General features: G+C 38.9%; 1 long non-coding RNA gene across 1 annotated transcript; it reads left to right on the top strand.

Annotated features, from left to right (window-relative positions):
• The first annotated feature begins 11,834 nt into the window (after positions 1 to 11,834).
• LOC118767329 lies at positions 11,835 to 17,370 on the top strand. Its single transcript, XR_005003244.1, has 4 exons — positions 11,835 to 11,848; positions 14,078 to 14,080; positions 15,465 to 15,470; positions 17,257 to 17,370. It is a non-coding gene; the product is annotated as an uncharacterized LOC118767329 (long non-coding RNA).
• The last annotated feature ends 7,948 nt before the right edge of the window (positions 17,371 to 25,318 follow it).

The following is a 25,318-nucleotide window of genomic DNA, read 5'->3' on the forward strand; positions in this document are numbered from 1 at the left end:
TTAGGCCAACCGATTGGATCCAAACTCTCAGGCCTGCTCGCCAAATCGTACGTGGAGCAACTTCTCAAGGTGCGTCGACGATATCCTGATGCTCGCCTCCTCCCAGGATGAAGCCAACAACATACATGAAAAATTCAACAATGTCGATAGTTACGCAAAATTCGGAATCGAAACCCAGATGAGGTCGGAACCTCCTGTCTAACAGATTTCAGGTCTCTAACGATAAAGGTACAAAATTGCGTCATGCCTTCTAGTCAATAAAGGATTAGGGACCTTCCGTATCTATTTTCCGTTCGTCTATTTTAAATTTAAATTTAAATTAATACGTTCTCTAACAGGCAAAAGCCACTGCAGTAAATTATTTTCTGCAGTATTAGTTTCTGGTAATTTAACGCACAAAAACGAGGACATTTGAAAAATAATCATAAGTGTAATAGGTAGAACTAGATACAGATCCAGCATCGTGCGGACGTCCTCGTGTATAGTTCTGCAAATTATATTTGTATTGACGGTCACACTGAAGATCTACGGACAAATTGCGTTAGTAAAATTACGTAATCTGTTAATAGTGAAACATGTATGTGAAGAATCTATATTTTTGTTACTTTTCATTTGTCTTGCTCACTTATGTTCTGGTGTTTGCTAAATTTTTGTTGAGAACATTTCTTAGAGGTAAGACCATAGCGGATCAACTTCTAGCATAAGGGTTGTCCACATAGTGGTCATGCTTCTCTATGTATATATATATATATATATATATATATATATATATAGTGGGTGGACCAAATGATCTGACACATTTGAAGGCACAAAACAAGAAATAATCAAAAGAAAAGTTTTATTTTCTGAATGTACATATAATGCCATTTTATTTCATTAAGATTTAAAAATTAAATCAGCTAAATGCTTCCCATCACTGTCAACACACTTTTGGAATCGTTCTATTTGATTTCTTTGCGCGGTGATCTTGGTTGGCCCGCAAGATTTCCTGATTTGAACCCATGTGATTTCTTCTTGTGGGGATATTTAAAATCAAAAGTATTCAGTCATCGCACTCGATCTATTGATGAATTAAAACGTGCAATTGTGTAGAAATAGCAATCATTCCAGAAGAAATGATCCATAGAGTTATCGATAACGTTCATGAACGTCTCCAACAGTGTGTTGACAATGATGGGAAGCATTTAGCTGATTTAATTTTAAAAACTTAATGAAATAAAATGGCATTATATGGACATTCAGAAAATAAAATTTTTCTTTTCATTATTTCTTATTTTGTGCTTTTATTAAGCCTCCAAATGTGTCATATCATTTTGGTCCACCCGTATATACATATATATATATACATAATATACATATACATATATATATATAATATATATATATATATATATATATATATATATATATATATATATATATATTATATATATATATATATATGTATTGTATATATATATATGTATATATGTATGTATGTATGTATGTATGTATGTATGTGTGTATAAGGAGAGAGAGACATTTAAGTCTATACTTACCGCATGAAATATTTCATTCATTGATCCTCTGGATTTCACCTGCATACAATTCTACATTGTACTACTCTTTATGGAGTATTACGTGGTATAACATCTAGATCCACTAGAGGATCTTTTACGTGATATTGCCATAGGACCCCATTCTATTACAAAGTTTCTCTCGCTTATGTGAGTGTGTGTGTTTGTGTGTCTGTGTCTGTGTTTTGCAAATAAATGAATTTTACTAAAAATGTACTCTATTTACATTATTTACATTTGACGGATATTGGTCATCTTGTTTCGGCTGATATATACCTTCCAGCCTTCATCAGTTGTCTTGGGAACTTTCGAACCTGCGTTCTCATTCTTAAGATATTTTTCGATGTTATTATTATTATTATTATTAATAGTAGTAGTAGTAGTAGTAGTATTCAGGTTACTGCCTGAATTCGAACTCGGAATCTTAGGATTAGCAGCCTGCACTCTTAACCACTACGCCATATACCCGTTAGACGAGCCAATCTAACAGGGTCTGAACATGTATTCATTTTAAATAGCTACCTACTGCTAAACTAACTGGAGATTGAACTTAAATATTCTTTCTCCGCAGAAGATTTATCAGAGCTAGAGACAGATGAAATCAATGGCAGTTAATCTAAGTACGGAGATTTAAAATATCCAACAAAATTTTGCAGTACCAAAGCGTTTTGTACTTTTCGCAACTACACCAGATGAATAATAAATGAATATATTTAAAATTATTCAAAATAAGCACTGCACACACGCAATCACGCACCTGTAAAAATATATTGAGTGAGACTCGCCTCATTCAGTAGCTGTGGTCCACAAATATCGAACCCGTTTCTGTATCATGTTGATGTAGATAGTTATCGAAACTGGATTTGGATATGTCAGGAAAGACCGTGATCATCCTAGTCGTATAACGTGTGTTGATCTAAGCTGACCGGCCAGAGTGAGGTGCATCTTGAACCAAAAAAGACTTCTGGAACATACATTCCCGAACAGAAATCATTCCGTAAACTGCATATCTTCCTGTAGGTTTCTATCGATTCCTTTCAATTTTAAAATTGAAAAAATTACACGAGGTATCAAAACTGTTCGTTTTGGTTCTTCATTTTCAGAGTAGTCCCAGGTACACAAAATACAACCTGCCTCGTCGCAAGTTCACGTCTAACTTCGTTCAAGTGTTAAGCACCCCAATAGAACGCATGTGCAAAGGGCAAACTGAATTTTGTTATCAAAGTGCTTAAAATTTAGCTTCGATAAAAACAGAACGATTTTTAAACAACACGATATATGTATATGTACAAAATCGGTGTGTGTGTGTGCGTGTGCTGTGTGTGTGTGTGTGTGTGTGTGTGTGTGTCTGTGTGTGTGTGTGTCTGTGTGTGTGTGTGTGTGTGTGTGCTGCGTGTGTGTGTGAGTGTATATATACCAATACAGGGAATTCATTCTAATAGTTGTTTTTCTTTGCCAGAATTTTACTCTACGTCGTGGATTTAAAATCGATTTTTTTATCTGCCAGAATAGGAAGAATGTGATAGCAAGCGAAAGTTGACAAAGTTTCAACCAAAAACTGGTATGAAATCCATTTTTTGGTAATTTCTTGCCTTTGTATTAGTAATATTGAATTAATACTGACATTTATGATAAAGTTGATGACGTCATCGTTGCAAATTTTGGTTTTATTGCATACCGAAAATGGAACAAAGAATATTCGTTGAATTGTTTTTTATTTTCGATACATTTCGCAATAAAAAAGATAAACCTTCAACAATCAGTCATTGTAAAGTCGAAGCTTAATGCTCCGCGGGTCTTTATTGCTAAATTCGTTTTCACAACTGTCATATTTTTATTAGGCAAGTTAACGTCGATGTTATGGACAAGAATCTTATAATTATTTTAAAGAAATAGAATTTTCTGGATGTTGGAAATTTTCTCTGTTTTATCAATTGTTCCATGTTTTACTCGTATTTTTTATACTTCTTCGGGTTTTTATTAATTACAAAAAAAAAAAATCAGTTTCTGTGAGCTATTTGGAACAATGGACTAGTTCTCTTCCCCATGTTTGATGCATTGCTGGTAGTTATTTTAATTGTCTGTCGGAATTTTGTAATATAATATTGCAAAAATTGCTTTATTTCTGACAAAAGAGCAATTGAAATTTACATTCCTCTCGATAATAATAATAATAATAATAATAATAATAATATAATAATAATAATAATAATAATAACCACAACATCAACATTAATAATAATAATAATAATAATAATAATAATAATAATAATAATAATAATATATAATAAATAACCACAACATCAACATTAATAATAATAATAATAATAATAATAAAATAATAATAATTATTATTATTATTATCATTATTATTATCATTATTATCATTATTATTATACCAGTAACATCATCATCATCGTCGACGTCGTCGTCGTCATCGTCGTCATTGTTGTTCTTTTATTATTTTTGTGTTGTTGTTGTTGTTGTTGTTGTTATAGGTGTATCGGCAAAATCGTTAGCACCTCGGACAAAACGGTAAACGGCGTTTCTTCCTGCTCTTTACGTGCTTTGCCTTTCATCCTTTCATCTTTTTCAGGCTGATGTAATCGACTTGGCCCCCTCTTACAAAAGTTAGTAACCTAATGTCAAAACCTGATATAATAGTTGCTATTGGTGTTACTGTTGTTGTTGTTGTTGTTTTCGTCGTCACCACCACCAACACCATCGTCATCATCATCTCATAATTATTTAAGTGAATTGCAATGGCTTCCTCATTTTGGTTCCTTTGAATCTTTTCATTACGATTATTAGTTTTGTAGTTGGTAGTAGGTCTTTTACAAATATCGTTTTCTAAACTGAAAAAGGCCTCACGGAAACTGATAGTATTATTTATTGATTCCAAACATGACTCTCATTCAAAGTGTTTGTTTATTTTCTGGGTACATGTAACAGAGTTCGCTCTGTATAAAATCCTGTTGTTGGACACCCGGCTTAATCGGTTCCAGGGTTTCCAAAGGAGCTGTGTGCTAAGATGATTGTTTCCCAACAATATGGTTCCGGGTTCAGTCTGACTGCGTGGCACCTACTATAGCCTCTGACTAACCAAAGCCTTGTGAGTGGATTTGGTAGACGGAAACTGAACGAAGCCCGTCGTATATATATACACATACATACATACATATATATAATATATATAATATATATATATATATATATATATATATATATTATATAATATATATATATATATGTATATATATTATATAAAATCCGTTCTGCGTGTGTGTCTTTTAAGATCTCGGGCATCCTCCATCCGATTGCGCTCAAATTTGATATGTAGACAGCGACGGTATCAGGGCGTTAATAAGTCTTGAAAAATTGCAAAAATCGATTCCAGGTGAGAATGCGATTGATAAAGCCGTGGGAATATGCATTTATACGCGCAAGTACATCAGCTGTTGCGATCGATTCTACGCGTACGCGAGAAAAGTGCTTGAAATAATGCCGCAAAATGCAGTATATTTAAGAAACCAAAAAAGTAAGATGCAAACGAGATATTTTCTTCAAACTTGGCATGAATGACGGAAGGACTATTTGGTTTCTAAAGAAGTTTTTATTTTGCCTTAACTTCGTTTTTTACAAAACCAAAAATTTTATTGAAATAAAGGCGTGCTTATTTATTTTTTAACGAAACGAAAACACTGATTGCTTTTTATTCAGCAGATATGATTCAGCGCCGTCCATTGGACAGGGGTCCTTTTGATCGTGTATATATATATATATATACATACATATATATATATAATATATATATATATATATATATAATATATATATAATATATATATAGGAAAATTGAACAAGGAGACGGACTCTCTGGATGTTGTTAACCATTTATATCCTGAATTCTTCTACATATGTTTCGACGGATGCACTCCAAAATATCTGGCAGGGCATGGTCATCAATGCATCAACCTCATCAGGAAAGATATAAATAACAAACTCATCAAACAAACATGTTAACAGAAATAGATGTTGTCCTATAAAATGTAACCTACGACTTTCTATTTCTATTAACAGGTCTGTTTGATGAGTTTGTTATTTATATCCATCCTGATGAGATTGATGCATTGCTGACCATCGATTTTCCTGTCGGACATTTTGGAATGCAGCAGAAATAAATGGTTTAACAACATCCCGAATGTTTGTCGCCTTGTTCAATTTTCCTATTTTCAATTAAATACGACTTACTAATCCGGATTTAAATCCTGGGACTCTTAAGTAACATTTAGCTACATTGTAATTATTACCCTGGATTTTCCTTTAAATTGTAAATTCTATGTGTGTGTATGTGTGTGTGTGCATCTCTGTGTATGTCTCTGCGTGCGTGTCTGTGTCTGTGTTCTTGTCTTTGCGGTCGTCCACCCCACCCCCCAATTCAACAAGTACCAGGCCTAAAAGAAGAAGAAGAGTAAAGGAATCGAGTCGTTCAGCTAAAGGTGGCGCCTCAGCATGGTCGCAGTCTAATGACTGAGACCAGGAAAAGAAAAAAGATCCTGAATGTGATCCTCATTAGTTTTACCTGTTTGGAATTGGGTAATGAATCTTATAAGTTACGCAGTGTCAGTTCCACCGATTTTTCTTTTCTCCCGTTTGTTGGAAATGTTTCTTTCTGTGAAAATCAGAGGTTTGTTGTTGAATTGAACTGGACGCAGAGTCGGTACGATTAGAAACAATGACACTCAGGATCACAGATTATCGCTCGTCCAACCGTTTTGTTGTCATACTTCAGCTTCATCTCAGCTGGATTGATATACAAGAAGAACAACAACACCAATAACAGCAGCAGCAACAACAGACGTTCAAGAATTTGGGCCCGGAGACCTCCATTTCCAGCGACTTCGAGGGCCGCCTCCCAGTGGTGTCGGGCATCACCGAAGAGCCCTCGACTACAACAAGATGACTACAGTTTTTTTTTGATTTCCAAGGTCTGGGGTCTCCTGCTCCTAAGACATAGACCATCACCTAATCACCCTTACCCGTCTTGTTGCTTAACAACAACAACAGCAACAGCAGCAACAACTGTAACAATAGAATCATCAACAACAGCAACAACAACATCTGCAACGAAAAAAATACAGCTGGAACAATATCAACATCATCTGCAACAATAACAGCAACAACAACGAAAAGAATAACTAGCAGTAGCAACAACATCAATTACAGCAGCAACAGCAAAAAACAGCGAAAATTGATAAGCTAATGAAAGTATATTCTACGTAGTTACTCAATATGCTTAAAGTAGCAGCCAAATCTCTCTGAAATCACACTCTTCACTTTTTTTCCCCTTTCTTCTAAAAAAAGTAAATATTTAATGACTCATTTACTAGTACATAGTTATATATATACTATGTGGAAACAGATGCAGTAATGACGGCTAAAACTTCCTTGATCCTGTGTTTAACTCAGGGTTAAACTGGAGCTAAGCAACATCATATTTAGTGGAAGACACAAACACCCACTTTAACACCACGACCTAATAACCTGGGTACTTTTTGCGAAGTCCACTCTGCTGCACTTACTCAGGACAGGTTTCTGGTTTAAGGATAGTTCCATTTTAGCCAGTCTCTGAGACTTGAAAATGGTAGGCACAGTCTTCTTTCTTGACTAAAACATTAATAAGAAGGAAAAAAAACTAAATGAACGAACGGCGACGACAACGATCACAATTATATTCGTTTGGTGAATAACAAATACTGATGGAACTGGACATGGTACAAAGTAAAATCAGATTACAGTTTCTTTCGCTATCTCGAAGTGGAATAAATAATGTATGGAAGTGAAGATATACTAATAGAATTGTGGTAATATAATTGTTGTACAGCTTTGACTTGTTGAGTGAGGTTTATTCTGTATCGTTATATTCTTCCTTTTTTTCCCTCAGAATAACTGCTCAATATGGCGGTCTTATGTCAACACCATTTATTTTTCATTTTTCATTATTGTTACCAACAAGTCATTGATAATTTTTGAAGTGTTTCATCTTTCATTACGAGTTTCTATTAGCATGTCTTTTAGTGTCGTTTTATTACATTAACGTATTACTTCTTAGAAAAATGATCGGTAGAAAGGAAGGCAAGATACGCAATTCCATGAATAGGTGTTGATTAAATACATCCATCAATGGGTGAGATCATATGAATATATATATATATAATTAGTATATTATATATATCTATGTACATATACATTCAAAATGTGACCGCGTGTGTACCGTTGACGATTTTTCCCCCCGTCTTCCCTTCTTTGGATCTTTCCTTTTCCTGTTTCTAACGAAGAGCTCCGCTCGAAACGTTAAACCCTCCTTCTTTCCCTCTTTCCTGAAGCGTCCAATAATACTATATTTGTTCCACGTCCTCGCGTTGTGTGTTTTCTCTTTGTGTTTTCGTGTTGGATTAACTTTATATATATATATATATATATATATTATATATATATATATATATATATATATATATATATATATATATATACACTTACATATGGTACTACCTGCAGCTGATAGACTGGGCTGTTAACTGTTAAATATATTAGTTATGGGCAGAGTACAATGAACTATACCTTGCAATGATATCTGCCTACAACTAGACAGACTGGACTATTGACAATTAAATGCCTTGACAAGTGACGAAATGTCGTTGTCGATGAAAGAAAATGCATTTGCAATTCTTCGAAGTAGTATCACGCTTTTTTATCAACACAGCCATTCATATCGATATAACAATAAATGTCAGTATATAACAAATGTAAATCAGTTAAAATATCAAATGTAAAGGATCGATATGTTTGCATATATGGAATATACTGCTTTATACCGAGCTGTAATCCAGATAAGAATCAGAAATCTTTCATCTTTTTTTATGTATGGATAAGATCAGCGAATATTATATATTTCAACACAGAGCTGAGACAAACCAAAGGTAGCTATTTCTAAGTGATTCGTTTGACCTGTTAGAACTAGCAAGCAAAACAAAACTCCCTCAAATCATATTCTCCTGCCTCGGTATAGAGATAGCCTCAGAATCAAGTCCTATATAATCATAAAACTGGAGCGTCTTTAATCATGGTACTGCTCTGTCAGAGCTGAATAGATTGAAAACAACAATATACGAAGGATAGATTACATGCTGTAGAGGCACAGGTATATCTGTTCGGTTAATATTGTTGTTTAGCCCCAGGTTAACTATGATCAAAGATATTCCCAGCCGTAATCATTCTCTCCTATGGTTTATCATCCAATTAGAATTTTCACTTTCAAGACGACAGGAATAGCTTGGTTGGACTTTTAACAAGTGACAGCGTAAAGTTACCCATCTTTGGCTTCTGTTCTTCCTTAGAGCTGCAAATAATAAACTGAACAAAATGTGTAAATATTCCATCTAAAATGTTCCTTCAACCGGTGTCTGCCTAAAGCAGCTTGGCCTTCATCGCGTTACCACTTGCGAAGAATAAAAGAGAAGATTCTTGGTTGTTTCAGCAAATTTCAATAGCAATTCTTCGTGAAAATGCCGCCAGCGTTATGACTTGTTTCAAGAATTACCAATATTTCCGCAGCAAGTAAACAAGTGGCCAGCGTGAAGTGGAATATCTACATTTCAACACAGACACACAAACTGATAACATATAAGCAGACAAGGTAGCCACCGGTGCATCATACGGTACAGATTAATTGATTGATAATCTAAACACGATGGCATCCATTTCTCTTCCAATCATAGCAATCCGAAACAAAGCTAATAATAATAATGACAATACTACTATTACTACTACTACGACTACTACTACTACTACTACTACTACTAATAATAATAATAATAATAATAATAATAATAATAATAATAATAATAATACTAACAACAACAACAATAATAACAATAATAACAATAATGATAATGATGATGGTGGTGGTGGTGGTGGTGGTGGTGATAATGATGATGATGATGATGCCAGACAGTGGCTCTCATAGCTTCTGATCTTAACTGATTGCAAGTGTTATCATGTACATTGTTTTGTCTTGGTATAAAAGATGGGCTACAGCAAATATTCTGCTCAATACCACAGATTTGCTTGTCAGTTATTTGACCATAACCAGTTGAGCATGTCCCTTAGTGGCTGACGATATGTGCATCTCTGATCACGAGCAGAAGTAGTGGGGGAGCATCATAGCCGTGTGTTGAGAGAAACTCTTGGAGGTTTGGATAATTCACCTTTGGAAACATGGGTGTTTCGTTCGACATCCTTAAACAACCCTTATTCTGGGACCTTTTGAGTGGGATGGGTTACTTGATCTGGAGAAAATTCTAACTGCGCCCCACCTGCAAGGTCATGCGCTGTTTATTTTGATATGAGATCACCATGTAGCGCACATATGGTTGTGACTCATGTGCCTGGTCTACCCTTATCAGACGGGTAGTCATGATAGGTATACTGGGCTTCGTATATTTTGCGCCAGTGTAACTTTTTGGCATGCACTGCTCTCTCACTCAATGATGATGATGATGATGATGATAATAAAGATAATAATAATAATAATAATAATAATAATAATAATAATAATAATAATATTAATAATAATAATAATAACAACAATAATAATAATCATAATAATAACGACGTCAATGACGAAGGTGATGACGACGACGACGACGATGGTGATGATGATGAGGAGGAGGACGTGTTGGTGGTGGTGGAGGAGGAAGAGGAGGAAGAGGACTTACTGTCTCTAGATTTAAAATTAATGTTTGATGAAATAATCACACAAAGAGGAGCATACAGACGTCCACCATCGTCAGTCGCAGGTGTGTAAGATTTGGGATTATGTACAACGGTTTCACTAATTGTTTTCGGTGCCTATGTAGTTACACGCAGACATAAGCATATTCTCGGCCCTCGCACTTCTGTTCTAGCAGAACAGCAAGGATTGCAACAGATGGAGGCTCAAGGAGCTACACCGGAACTAAGTTATTACACATTTTTCGTGAAGCAGACTAAAGCTTGAAGAAATGTAACGATTTACTCACACACAACGCACCATCCAGTTCAGAAGTTGAAATTACGATGTTAAGATACCATGAAACCCACAACTCACTAATCTCCCGTCCATACGTCTTCATACACAAATACACATATTTTCACATATATACATGCATACATATTTGCGAAAATGATTATATACGCAACTAGATACATGCATACATAATAACGTACATAATTTCATTCAGATAATCTTATTATATAAATACATACATATTTAGATAGATACATACATACATACATACATACATACATACATACATACATACATACATACATATGTACGTATGTACGTTCATACATATATACACACATAGATACGTACATAGATGTATACATATACACATAGATACTTACTTACACATACATATATAGACATATACATAGATGGATATATATATATATATAAATACACGTATATAGATACATACAGACATACATATATACATATATACGCACATACATATAAAGACATACATAGATTATACATACACGTACACGTACATACATATGGACATCCATACATAGATAAATGTAAACCTACATGATACACACACACATATATATATATATATATATATATATATATATATATATATACATACATGCATGCAAACACATACATGCAAACATACATACATGCAAACATACATACATGCAAACATACATACATACATACATACATACTTACATACATACATACATACATACATACATACATACATACAAACATACATGCATACATACATACATGCATACATACATACATACTTACATACATACATGCATGCAAACATACATACATATATACATACATACATACATACATACATACATACATACATACATACATACATACATGCATACATACATACATACATACATACATACATACATACATACATACATACATACATACATACAGTGGCGAATTGGCAGAATTATTAATGCGTCGAAGAGAATCGCACGTGCTGTTTATTCTGATCCTTTGCGTTCCTTTTCAAAATTCACCCTTTGGAATTTGATAAAATTATCTACAAATCCAAGACGATGTGTTTGCAAGACTGTAACGACGCGCGGCAGAATCTTTACATTACTTGCTCCGGCGTTTTAGTTTCTGAGTTGAAATCCCGACATGGCCCTTTTCCTGTGTAGACATAAAACTTCAATCGTTTCAATAAAGCACCATGGAAACTTGAGTGCCTTAAAAGAAACTCACTGTGTTGAAAGCATTCGGCCCATGCCCCCTATTTCATGACACCTTCCTACTCCCCGTTCCACCACTCTCAAAAGCCTTACAAATAATAATAGTTACTGCCTTGCCTCCTAACTCAACTTTTAAAAGTACATATGTTTGTACATGCATTCATAAAGCCACGTTCGTACGTGCAAGATCAATAACGATAGAGTGTGTTACATAATAGCTTCTTGATCCAGCATTTTCGAAATATGTTTAGTTATAATTAAATATACTTGACCAGTAGAATCAATAGAAAACCATTTGGGCAACCAATTTGATCAACTCTGTTTGGACGAGAGGATGCATTTCGAAAAGCACGGACCACTCAGTGACAGTATAGAGATCATCTACTCACGTATTGCACCTGTAAAAACATGTAAAGCTGGAAAACAAAATAAAATCAAGTGTCAACGTTTCTTGGAGTTAATGATATTATGGTTTAACTTAATGGGCAGACCGCAGTTTAGCCAATGTAGAATCAAACGTTCCAGAGTTTATGGCATAAAGTATTTAGGACTACGTCATGTAAATGTGTCCTGTTTTTAAGAAACTTGCGTGTGATTTGACAGTGCTAAATTCTGCTTTAAGCTAATGGAATCACGTAAAAGCTTTGCATTGACTCGTTTGGACTCAACTACCTCAATCATCTAAATATCTTAAACCATTCTGAGGCTGGCTTCACGCTTAGACTACATTTCAGAATATGCTACACAAACGACTGCACCAAGCCCCATCTGAAGGACATTAATGCTGTTATTAAGAACGAGAAAGACAATTTCCCATCACATCGCATGGCGAAAAGCTATAGGAGTTGTTAACAACGAATATTTTATAAACTATTTATATGAAATAAACATCATTTCAGGACTGATGTTTGTTAACATGCCAAACATCATCTTCTAGATGTAAATAATCTAAGGCCGGCGCGTTGGTGTTCCGGCGAGGGAATAAGGTCCCTGAACTGGGCGCCAGCATGAGTAGACGGGAACTGTTCTCTGTGTGTGGGAAACTGGTGGGACATTACCCGATTGCAGGTTGGCTCCGAACAGCATTTAGCGTCATCAAGAGACGAGTCGAAGGAGTGAAGTGGAATGATAGAGTGGGCGAGAGGACGATCGACATGATGCAGGAAGTCTTGGTCAGAGTAGGAGCAGAGGACCCAGTGAGGGGGTACGTTCCCAAATCAAAGAGCGGGATCGTATGGTGTGACGCCAGTAGCATCGCAATAGGGGTTGTCTTAGAAGTGGGAGGTGTCATGGTGGAAGATGCAGCCTGGCTCAGGAAGACGGATGACTGCAATCATATCAACGTGGCGGAGTTGGATGCCGTGTTGAAGTGGGTGAACCTAGCCTTGAAGTGGGGTTTGCACACAATAGATATCAGGACTGATTCGGCCACTGTATTTGGTTGGGCGACAGCAGTCATCACCGATGAGCGGAGGGTGCGGACCAAAAGGGCTGCAGAGATGCTGGTAAAGCGTCGATTGGGAATACTGCGTGAACTAACCACTGAGTTCAATCTGAAGCTGAGCGTAATCTTTGTGCCTTCCGAGAAGAACAGGGCAGACGTCCTGACCAGGGTAAAGCGAGCCTGGTTGCAGGTGCCAGAGGATGCGAAGCAGGCTGTAGCTGCAGTATGCCGTCTGAGCGACTCGGAGTTGCGGAGACTGCACACCATGCATCACATGGGTGTGGACAGGAAATTGTTCCTAGCCAGAAAAGTCGACTCCGACGTAACAAGACAGAGCGTGCAGAGAGTGGTTAGCAGTTGTGACAGGTGCCAGTCCATCGACCCTGCTCCGGTCGTGCATGAAGCGGGAAGTATTCCAGTGGACCGGGACTGGAAACGACTGGCGGTGGACATAACACACTACCGGCAGGGGACATACCTCTCAATGGTTGACTGCGGACCAGGGCGGTTGGCCATATGGAGGGAGATGAAGTCGGGGACCGCAGAAGAAATTGTGAAAGTGTTGAATGAGATATTCCTGGAACGAGGCCCCGTGGATGAACTGCTTCTGGACAATGGCACTGCATTTCGGTCGGATGTGCTGAAAGAAATGCTTGATGAGTGGAAGGTCAACCGCTTCTTCAGGGCGGCATACCGACCAAGTGGAAATGGGGTGGTGGAAAGGCATCATCGTACCATCAAGGCCATGGCAGAGAGGGGTCACATTTCACCAATCGAGGCCGTGTTTTGGTACAATATGTCGCCCAGAATAGGACAGGCTGAGGAGTCGGTGCCACACAGGGCAATATTCAGGTACGAGTGGAGGCATCCGTGTACTACATCAATGCGACCTGGGGCAGAGGAAGAGCACGCCTAAATTCAAAAAATAACATCTCGGCCGATGGTATGCCACGCCACGTTTTGGATATACGGAGGATTGTCCATGCCTCAGAGGATGGGACAGCAGCAGTGGGCAAGAAGAAAACAACACCAGTAGACAGAATGATGAGGCCAGCAGCAACACACCAGGAACAAGTCCTAGGGTCGCACTGCGACCACAGAGGGAACGGCACCCTCCTCCCTGGTTGGCTGATTATGAAACCAGTTAAGGTGCGGGAGCGGGGAGCGAGTGAGAAAGCCGGTTCAGTGATCTGTAGGTCAGGGGGGCGTGTGGTGTTGGTGGAGAGGATGACAGATAGGGGAGGGCGCAAGTAGGGCTTGCAGGGCGCATGCGTGGTAGGAAGCGGAAGCGGTGAGCGACGACGCACGTGTGGGATCGCCGAACAGGAGTGGCAGCTGAGACGACCAAGACACCAGACAAAACTTTCTATTATATCTGGATAACCATCTGAATACTTTACAACTTTACATACAAAGAGTAAACGTTGTCTGTTTGAAATCATTTGCCCAACAAAAAAGCAGCCAAACTGCTTTTATATTACACGATATCATCTTGAAATAAAGATAATGAAATACAGTCTATGTAGTCTTTGTGTGGAGGCACATGGCCTAGTGGTTAGAGCAGCAGACTCGCGGTCGAGGGATCGCGGGTTCGAATCTCAGACAGGACGATGTGTGTGTTTATGAGCGAAACACCTAAGCTCCATGCGGCTCCGGCAGAGGGTAATGGCGAAACTTCTGCTGACTCTTTCGCCACAACTTTCTCTCACTCTTTCCTCCTGCATCTTGCAGCTCACCTGCGACGGACCGGCGTCTCGTCCAGGTGGGGAACCTATACGCCAAGAAACCGGGAAACCTGCCTTTATGTGCCAGGCATGGCTCGAGAAGGAACTAACATGTGTAGTCTTTCAACAGCTGTCAAACTCCTCAAGTCACACTCTCCTTAGCTGTATTTATGTATTGCAAGTTTGTATACTTCAAATCACTGCCCGACGCTCGATGGTTAAGCACCGACTAGTTATATTTACCACAAGTTTGTATACCGCAGAACCGTAATCCACCTGGCTTTAATTGTGTACCATGAGTTTGTATACATCATATCATGCCGTACCCAGTTGTAATAAATCACCATAAATTTTTACGCTCAACTTCGAGGAAACGGTTGTTTCGCCGGTTCACAGATTTGAGATTTAATTTAGAATCCTGGCGTGGATCTGCCAGAAGAGCAGTCAGTTTCTCTCTCTCTCTCTCTCTCTCTCACACACACACACACACTCTCTCTCTCCCTCCCGCTCTTTCTCCCTCCCACCCTCCCTCTCCTCTTTCTCTCTCTCATACACACACACGTATGTATGTATGTATGTATGTATGTATGTATGTATGTATGTATGTATGTATGAATGTGAAGGCACATGGCTCAGTGATTAAAGCGTCGAGCTTACGATCGTGAGGTTGTGAGCTCGAATCCCGGACCGGGCTGCGTGTTGTGTCCTTGAGCAAGACACTTTATTTCACGTTGCTCCAGTTTATTCAGTTGTAGAAATGATTTGCGACGTCACTGGTGCCAAGCTGTATCAGCCTTTGCCTTTCCCTTGGATAACACTGGTGGCGTGGAGAGGGGAGGCCGGTATGCATGGGCGACTGCTGGTCTTCCATAAACCACCTTCCCCAGACTTTTGACTAGGAGGGTAACTTTCTAGGTGCAATCCCATGGTCAGTGTCGTGACCGAAGGGGGTCCCGATGTATGTATGTATGTATGTATGTATGTATGTATGTATGTATGTATGTACGTATGTACGTATGTATGTATGTATGTATGTATGTATGTATGTATGTATGTGCGTATGTATGTATGTATGTATGTATGTATGTATGTATGTATGTATGTATGTATGTGTATGCATGCAAATTGCAATACGGTCGAGAAATGGATCAGTCTGGCTACGGAGAAGCAACAAACTAATTTCACGTCTGCGCATTTCCTGATTTTCATTCAAATCATGTGCTACCCATTTGTCGAGCTTTTTTTGATTTTCCGATCGCACGGAAATGGCTGCAGGCAGCTTTCTGGCTAATATAAAGTTATTCAGCCAGTTCTCATGTTGTTTTGAGTGGATATTTCTCAGTGACAGTCTTTAACTGACAGATGAGGGTCTACTATGCTTACAGTCTTCAAGTCTCAAGTCTCCACTGCGAAATCGTTTCAGCTGCTTTACGTCCTTTTTCTTTTTTGTTTAGTTAAATAGCAAATTTGCTTGAACTTCGCTCTTTGACAGTTCCATTTCAGATTATTGTTGCATGTTTCTTTATTATCAATAAAAGGTATACTTAGAGGGGATGAACAAAGACACTTACAACATATAGTTGGTGTTACAATCAGATACTTTTGAAATAATCTTATAAAGATATACTGAAATCGGATCATGAAATCGAATAGAGTGAAAAATTAAATGATTATAAATAGTTATGTATGAAAAATAGACATTTGAGGTTTTATATAACACGCCGGTTTCTTTTTTTCCCCGATAATTTTGTATTCCTTTTTTTCTCCTTCTGTTCCATTTTGGCCGGATACACTAACTCGGTACCATTTGTTCGCAGCATTCTTAGTACTAGCATCCATTTTTTCGAAAAGATACTCTTTGAGAGAGGCACTTTCTCTCTAGACGGATCTTGCTTAGCAGATGGTAGTTGAAATAACTAACCAATCCGCGTCCAGAGATAAAGTTGCCCGTGTCAATTCTCCTTCTGCGCGTTGTCCATATTGTATCTTTCAGTATGGTTACTGCACAGAAAAAAGTCGCCTCTCTTTCTTTCTTAAAGGAGGAAGACGGTACAATCCTGATGATGGGCTCTTTCTGTCTATAGCTGTACTCTTTCTGCCTCCAACATTAGCTGTTCGACATACGCTAACAGCCCCCTTCAATTCCACACATTGCACGAAGGCGTGCGTCGCAGTTTCACTGTCCCGCCGCACCTCGGCATGTGAGCGGGACGACGAACCCGTGCCTTGACAGGACCGCCACCAGATACCGATGGTCAACGCTATCGAAGGTCTTAGACTGGTCCAAATTCACCAGTACCCCACCCTTGCCAGGAACTTTACTAACCCGCTCTATGGTATAGCAGATGACGTGAAGGTTGTCGTGTATCGTCCTTACTGTGATGGAGCATGTTTGCGCCTCTCCCACCAGGGCGCCTACAACAAGCCTCACTCTCTTGGCTAATATCTTGGCCAAAATCTATAGCTTTGTGTTATGGGCCTAAAATTATTAATGATATCCCCGTTGCTCGGGACCTTCTTGATGAGTGTTACAACTCTCTGAGTCACAGGTTTGGGAATTCTTCCATGTTGTTGCCAGTTTGCGTAGAAACTGGCTAGTATGTTTCCGAACAAGTCTGGTATACTTTTATAAAATTCGTACAGTAGACCATCTAATTCCGGCAACATTTCCCTGCACCTCTATAACCTCCGCAGTTATAATCGGCCCTTCACAGCGCTCATCCTCTCGCACCGAGATATGCGACCCGCCTGCTAGGACGTCCTGAAGGACATTCCCATGGTCCAGCGGCGAAGTGCTTGTAACAGGTTTTACACATCTCTTCCTTTCTTGGATTGCACGTCAATGCTCATCCACCAAAGACCTTATCGTAGTTTCAATGCCATATTGAGTTTATACCGAACAAACCCACCCGGCAACGTTTGACCCCCTCGTGGCTCAATGCACGTATTTTTTTCCCGAAATCTGCATCCTTTGTGTTTGGCATTGAGGTGTCGTCTAAGACCGATCTCGCCGCCAAAACCTGGGGTGCAGAGCCCACTCACAGCGCCTCTTGTAACGCTTTGATTAATTTCCCTTCTCCACTAGCCTGTTCTAGAGGTAACTACTTGCTAAATATAATTGACTGAATTCGAATGGCTGGTTTGAGGGCACATCACCACCGGTTATTTAACACAGCGCCGGGTAATGCCCTAATTACTAACTTCCTAATCTGACTTCCGTAAGCTTCGCAAGCCAAAAGAGACTTGTTCAACTTCCAGTATCCGGACCCCTGTTTATGTACTTTATCTATATGCATCCTACACGTCACTAATTTGTAATAAATTGTGGACAGCTAAAACTAGATTTATCTCTAGAATTAAGTATGATCCTATCTATGTAAAACCTGATTGATCCGTCGTTGTTACTCCAAGACCACATTGGAACGCTGGGATAATCAAGTCTGTATCGATCTGCCAACCTAAATCGCTTCAGCACATCGACGAGACGTGAGTTACGTTTCCTATTGTTCGAACCCACGCTATCCTGGCGTGCATCTAGAATAGCGTTAAAGACTCCTAGCATGGCTAGTGTCTTTGACGTTACAAAGAAATTCTCCAGGCATTGACAGAAATCATTCCGTTTGCCTACCGTACTAGGCGTGTAAATGACAATCAGCCTGAAGGTTTTATCCCTGAATGTTAAATCCATAATGACCAACTCAGCTTCTGGGTCCACAAATATCGTACAAATCTGCAGAGCCAAGTTTTTTGGAGCAAAACTACAACGCCTTCCCTCCTTCCGGTTTCACTAGGAGTCATGATTTTCGCACAGCCACCCAGGAGAGTAGAAAAGGCCTGCGGCTTGTCCAACTTAGTCTCAGTAGCCACCATTACATCTATTCTGTGTGGTCTGAGGTCGTTGAGGAAACTAGCTTGCTTCCACATCGAGCTCAGGCTACGCTCATTCAGGCAACCTATACTGAATGCAGCCATACCAAAAACGGTAAAGAAGGAAAATTGGGCTTACCTGCCCTTTTCATCTGTTGAGGGGAGTTGATCTCAGTACCACTGGAATCTGTTTCACCGCCCCCTTCCTCTCTGCTAGGCTTGGCTCACCCGGCGGGTTAAATATTGAGGGCGGTGGCGCTTTCAGTTCTACAATGTCTCTAGACTGCCTTGTTTTTACTTCTGTACATAGTTTATACGGAATTTTCCCGACCGTGTTAGGGTTTTTCTTGTTGTCGTTGTAGATTTTTGATTGTAGGTGGGTCCTATCACCCCTTCCAAATACACCACCATTACTGTTTCTAATTTGTCCTCTTCCTCCAGCTTTTACATTTTGTATTTCTTTTTTATCCCCTTTTTACTGTTTCTTTGTTTTTCTTACTTTATATCTATAGTGACTTTTTTTTCCGTTTTTTTTGCTTGCTTTATTTTCGGAGTCACCTTTTGTGACTTGGTTGGCGACCCCGTCTATATTTTCGTTCCTTAACGAGACACTGTCTGAATATCCATGATTTCTTCAGACGGTGTGTCTATGGTGTTTGCTGGCACTTTTTTTCTTTTTCTTCCGCCTCTTTCGACTTTTTCTTATTGGCAGTCGTCCTCTTGGAAATGGCCTCCTTGGCCGGGGGCGCCGCTTCTTTTGTTCCATCTTTAGGGTTCTTTCCCACCTCGGTCTCTTCCTGGGGAAGCGAGCACTTGGACCTCAGATGTCCCTTCTTTCTGCACTTGAAGCACCCTCAACATTTACTGATAGAGACTGTCTCCTCCCCAATGTGGATTTTTTCGGGGAGGTTTTCGAGGTCACTGGAAGTGGCCTGTGCCAGTATTTCCAAAGTCTGCCCCTTCCAGTTCTGTGGGGCATCTCTGGAAATCTAGATAAAATTTATCTTTTCTTTTCTTTGAAATAACAACATGGCCACAATCCATACGACCTCTACTTCTGGTGGTACATTCTTAATACTGATCCGGGACGTTCTGTATCCCAGATACAATAGCAGAAGCGCTCTTCGTTCATTTTGCAAGGTTCGGGTCGAGTACTCACGAGCCTTCTCTGCTAACTCGAACCTTGCTTCTACTGTTGCGTGCTTGGTGCCACGGGTTAGATATTTGATTTGTTCTATTACTGGTCCGGGGCATTTTTCAATAGTACTTTCTTCGAAGTGCTCCAACTCTTTATTAATTAAATCGTAAGTTTTATAGATTATTGTCCTTTTTCTTGTTTATAATTCCGATTGGGGGAGCAATTTTGCTTTCCTCGTCTTCTTCGGTTATCATTTCGAAGAATGACTGAATCTCTGCTTTTTCCAGTGATATTATTTCATGTTGTCCTCCCACAACGGAGGCAATTTTTTTTTTACATGTAGTTTCTTCTACCGAAGACATTTTTTCAAAACAAATGTTTCACCACAGGAGCAAAAAGTTCCAACACAGAAGCAAAAAATACACACAGTTAAAAAAATCCTTCCTCCTTAGGGGAAGATAACAATTCAACAGTGTTTTTTTCCCCCAGAAGGTAACCTTACGGGAGATCAACAACAGAGAAATCAACAAAGCCTGCGAGCAGGTAATAAAATTCTTTTGTACTCTAGGAACAAAGCACGAAATTTTGGGGGAGGGGATCAGTCGATTAGATCATCTCCAGTACGAAACTGATACTTAATTTATCGACCCCGAAAGGATGAAAGGCAATGCTAAGCATTTCGTCCGGCGTGCTAACGATTCGGCCAGCTCACCGCCTTGAGCAGGTAGCAAAATTAAAAATACCTTACGGTCGAACGGTGTAGCTTAAAAATTCACATACCGAAGACGGAGATGATTGTAACAACGGCGAACAAATGATCAATGTTAATTTATTGATGCATTTGGGCGAGTCTATGTCTGTATTATGAGACAATTGCAAAAGAATTTTCAAAACAATTCAAAACTCTGCAAAAGTCCGATGCAAATTCTTCATGGTTCAAAACGTTGCTCACATTTTAATCAACCGTATATATACCCAGTATGGTCACATCCTTAGGGCTGAAACGTATAAAAGAATAGAATATCGGTTCTTTTTTTCGAACCGCTATATTACATGAACGTAAACAAACCAACAGTTGAGTTGCAAATCGGCATGAGGGGAGAGTAATCAATGAAATACACTCATGTATGTATATGCACACACGTGCACGCGCACGCAGACACAATGACACACATGCACACACACACATACATAGATATGTATAGAGATAGATGAATAGGTACATTGTGAAATAGATAGAAATATGCATATATATAAATACAATACAATATAATATATATATATATACATACACACACATACATTCACATACACAAACACACACACACACACACACATATATATATATACCTATTCATGTATCTTTATACATACATATGTATGTGGGTGCATGTATGTCATTGTGTATGCGTGCGCATGCGTGCATATATACATGAGTGTGTTTCATTAATTACGCTCCCCCTCATGCCGATTTGCAACTCAACTGTTGGTTTGTATACGTTCATATAATATAGCGGTTCGAAAAAAAGCACCGACAAAATAAATACCAGGTTTTAAAGTAATAATAAGTACTAGGTTTTATCTGCTCGACAAAATTTTTCATGACGGTACCCTACCTAGTATGGCAGGAGTCCAAGAACCGTAAGATATAAAAGGATAAAAGGATATTAAGGAAAATATTTAGTGTAGATAGAATAATGCATTCCCTTAATAAAATCAGTGAAGTCAGTTAAAAGCAATGAGAAATGATAGGAATCTCGATATTGGCAAAAGATTTATCCAAGCAATTATAACATGACTAAATGTTACCATAATTTTCCTAGATAATATGCTAATGGACTTCTACAATTGATTCTTACAATAAATAAAGACGTCGTGCTGCTTAAATATATCAATCAAATACTTAACGATTGATTTCGAAAGCCAAGATGTCAGAAGAGGAAAGAAACAGACACACTCTTGCTTCTGAAATAATAGGAATAATTAGAAAGACAAACGAAGCTTGGTATATCGAGCAAAAAAAAAAACCAAAAAGAAGAAATAATCATACGCTACAACAAGAACTGAGGGTAGGAATATGACTAAAAGAAATGGAGAAACGTACCAACATAAATGTCGTATATTAAATGTTAAATATCAACTGCAAGAATTTCTATTCACTTTTCATTCGGTCACTGTATCCCTCTCTCACGTGCTCTCTCTCTCTCTCTTGTATCTGTCTGTTTCGCTCCCTCGTCTTTCCACCCTGTTTCTCTTTCTCTATCCCCCACACACACTCTCTTGCTACTTGCTTTTCTTTAATGATAATTCTAAGAGAAAAAGAGTTACGCATAACAAGAAAAAAATCTTGCTTCATATAATTGCCACATACCAACAACACTACCATACACAACACCACCGCAATCATACCCGAACCCTACACTAACATACACTACATCAATATAACATACGCCAGACCAATACTACCATACTCCACTTCGAAAGAATAATACACCACTCCAACACTACCATACACCATAAAAGTTCTAGCCTACATCACAAAAATAACATACACCAAACCAACACTATTGTACACCACATTAACACTGTTATACACAACAACATTATCATGTACAACCCCAACACTATAGTACACTACACCAACACTACCACACATATCACCAACACTACCATTCACGAACCGATAAACTACCATACAACACATCAACATAACATGCGTCATACCAATACAACCATACAGCACACTAACACTACCATACACCACAACAAAAATACCACCCGTTCAAGAATTTGGACCTGGAGATCTCCATTTCCAGCGACTTCGAGGGCCGCCTCCCAGTGGTGTCGGGCGTCAACGAAGAGCCCTCGACTACAACAAAACGACCAAAGTTGTTTTTTTCCCAACGTCTGGGGTCTCCCGCCCCTAAGCCCTAAACCATCACCTAATCACCCTTACCTGTCTTGTTGCTTAACAACACAAATACCACACGAACACTACCATACACCAAACCAACACTACCATATACCAAACCAACACTAACATACACCACACCAATACTACCATACACCACACGAACACTACCATACACCAAACCAACACTACCATATACCAAACCAACACTAACATACACCACACCAACACTACCATACACCACACCAACACTACCATACACCAAACCAACACTACCATATACCAAACCAACACTAACATACACCACACCAACACTAACATACACCACACCAACACTACCATACACCACACCAACACTACCATACACCACACCAACACTACCATACACCACACCAACACTACCATACACCACACCAACTCTACCATACACCACACCAACACTACCATACACCACACCAACACTACCATACACCACACCAACACTACCATACACCACACCAACACTACCATATACTACACCAACTCTACCATACACCACACCACACTACCATACACCACAACATCCATACCATACACCACACCAACACTAACATACACCACACCAACTCTACCATACACCACACAACACTACCATACACCACACCAATACTACCATACACCACACCACACTACCATACACCACACCAACACTACCATACACCACACCAACACTACCATATACTACACCAACTCTACCATACACCACACCAACACTACCATACACCACAACATCCATACCATACACCACACCAACACTACCATACACCAAACCAACACGACCATACAACATATTAACAAACCCGTATACCACACTAACACTACCATACAGCACATCAACGCTACCATACACCACAACATTCATACCATGCACCAAACCAACAGAGCCATACAACACACCAGCACTACCATACACCACACCAGCACTACCATACACCACACCAACACTACCATACTCCACATCAACACTACCATACACCAAGTCGACCATACATAATACCAACACAGCCATATATCACACTAACACTTCCATGCACCCCACCAGCACTACCATATACCACCAGAATATTACCATACACCACACCATCGCTACTGTCTATATACCGTACCACCTCAAAACTCCCATACACCACAATCATAGATATTGCAATGCGCTATAAATAAAAATGGGTCATTTTATGAACGTTTCAGAAATCGTTATACTCGTCATTTATATATATGTACTAAACATGTTGCAAGAGAAGTGAATAATCGTTGACAGTACATAAAAAAGCAAAGTCGACCTCGGTGGAATTTGAACTCAGAACGTAGCGGCAGACGAAATACCTATTTCTTTACTACCCACAAGGGGCTAAACACAGAGAAGACAAACAAGGACAGACAAACGGATTAAGTTGATTATGTTGACCCCAGTGCGTAACTGGTACTTATTTAATCGATCCCGATAGGATGAAAGGCAAAGTCGACCTCGGTGGAATTTGAACTCAGAACGTAACGGCAGACGAAATACGGCTGCGCATTTCGCCCGGCGTGCTAACGTTTCTTGGCCATCTAGTCACTTTTCCTTATTGACATCGATCTCAGGATCATATTATCCACCCCAACGACGGACTATGTCTGTAACTGGCGACTCCGACGTTGGGGAGATTTGGTTGCTGTTTCTAACAAGCCAAGCGACCTCATACCGTCTCCCTATCAGTTCATCGGTGGTTTTACGCCTGGACTTTCTCAATTGTCGCCTTCCTATGTATGTTTGTGTGCGAGCATTCAACCCCAGATGTCAATTAGACCTGGATAAAACTGAAATGAAAAGACCCACAAATAACGAAGATCGTTCAGTTTAAACTTTGCTTATTGTATATATTATCTTCTCCTTATTTCATGTTCCTTTCGCGTTATGATCTTCTGAACAATACGCTATTTCTACAACACTGTCGATGTATTGTATTAGACTGTGAATACCGCAAGACTAAGGACCACATGACAGTTACCCAGCAAAGCCATTCTATTATTATTATTATTATTATTATTATTATTATTATTATTATTAGTTTTCATACGGCAATTCAGTGTCTTGCCTTTGTAAGTAAGTTCTAATTTATTATCTATGATGTTGTTGGATTCTTATTTATATTAATAATACTGTCTATTTCTGAATTACTAATGCGTTCAGAAACTATTCTACTTCCGGCCATTTTCAGGTTTTATATACCATAACTTCTCCTGAATGTATAAGCGCGGGCGTGTGTGTGTATACATACATATATATATACACACACACACACACACACACACACATATATATATATATATATATATATATATATATGTGTGTGTGTGTGT

Source organism: Octopus sinensis, linkage group LG20 (genome assembly GCF_006345805.1).
Source record: "Octopus sinensis linkage group LG20, ASM634580v1, whole genome shotgun sequence".
NCBI classification, from domain to species: Eukaryota; Metazoa; Mollusca; class Cephalopoda; order Octopoda; family Octopodidae; genus Octopus; species Octopus sinensis.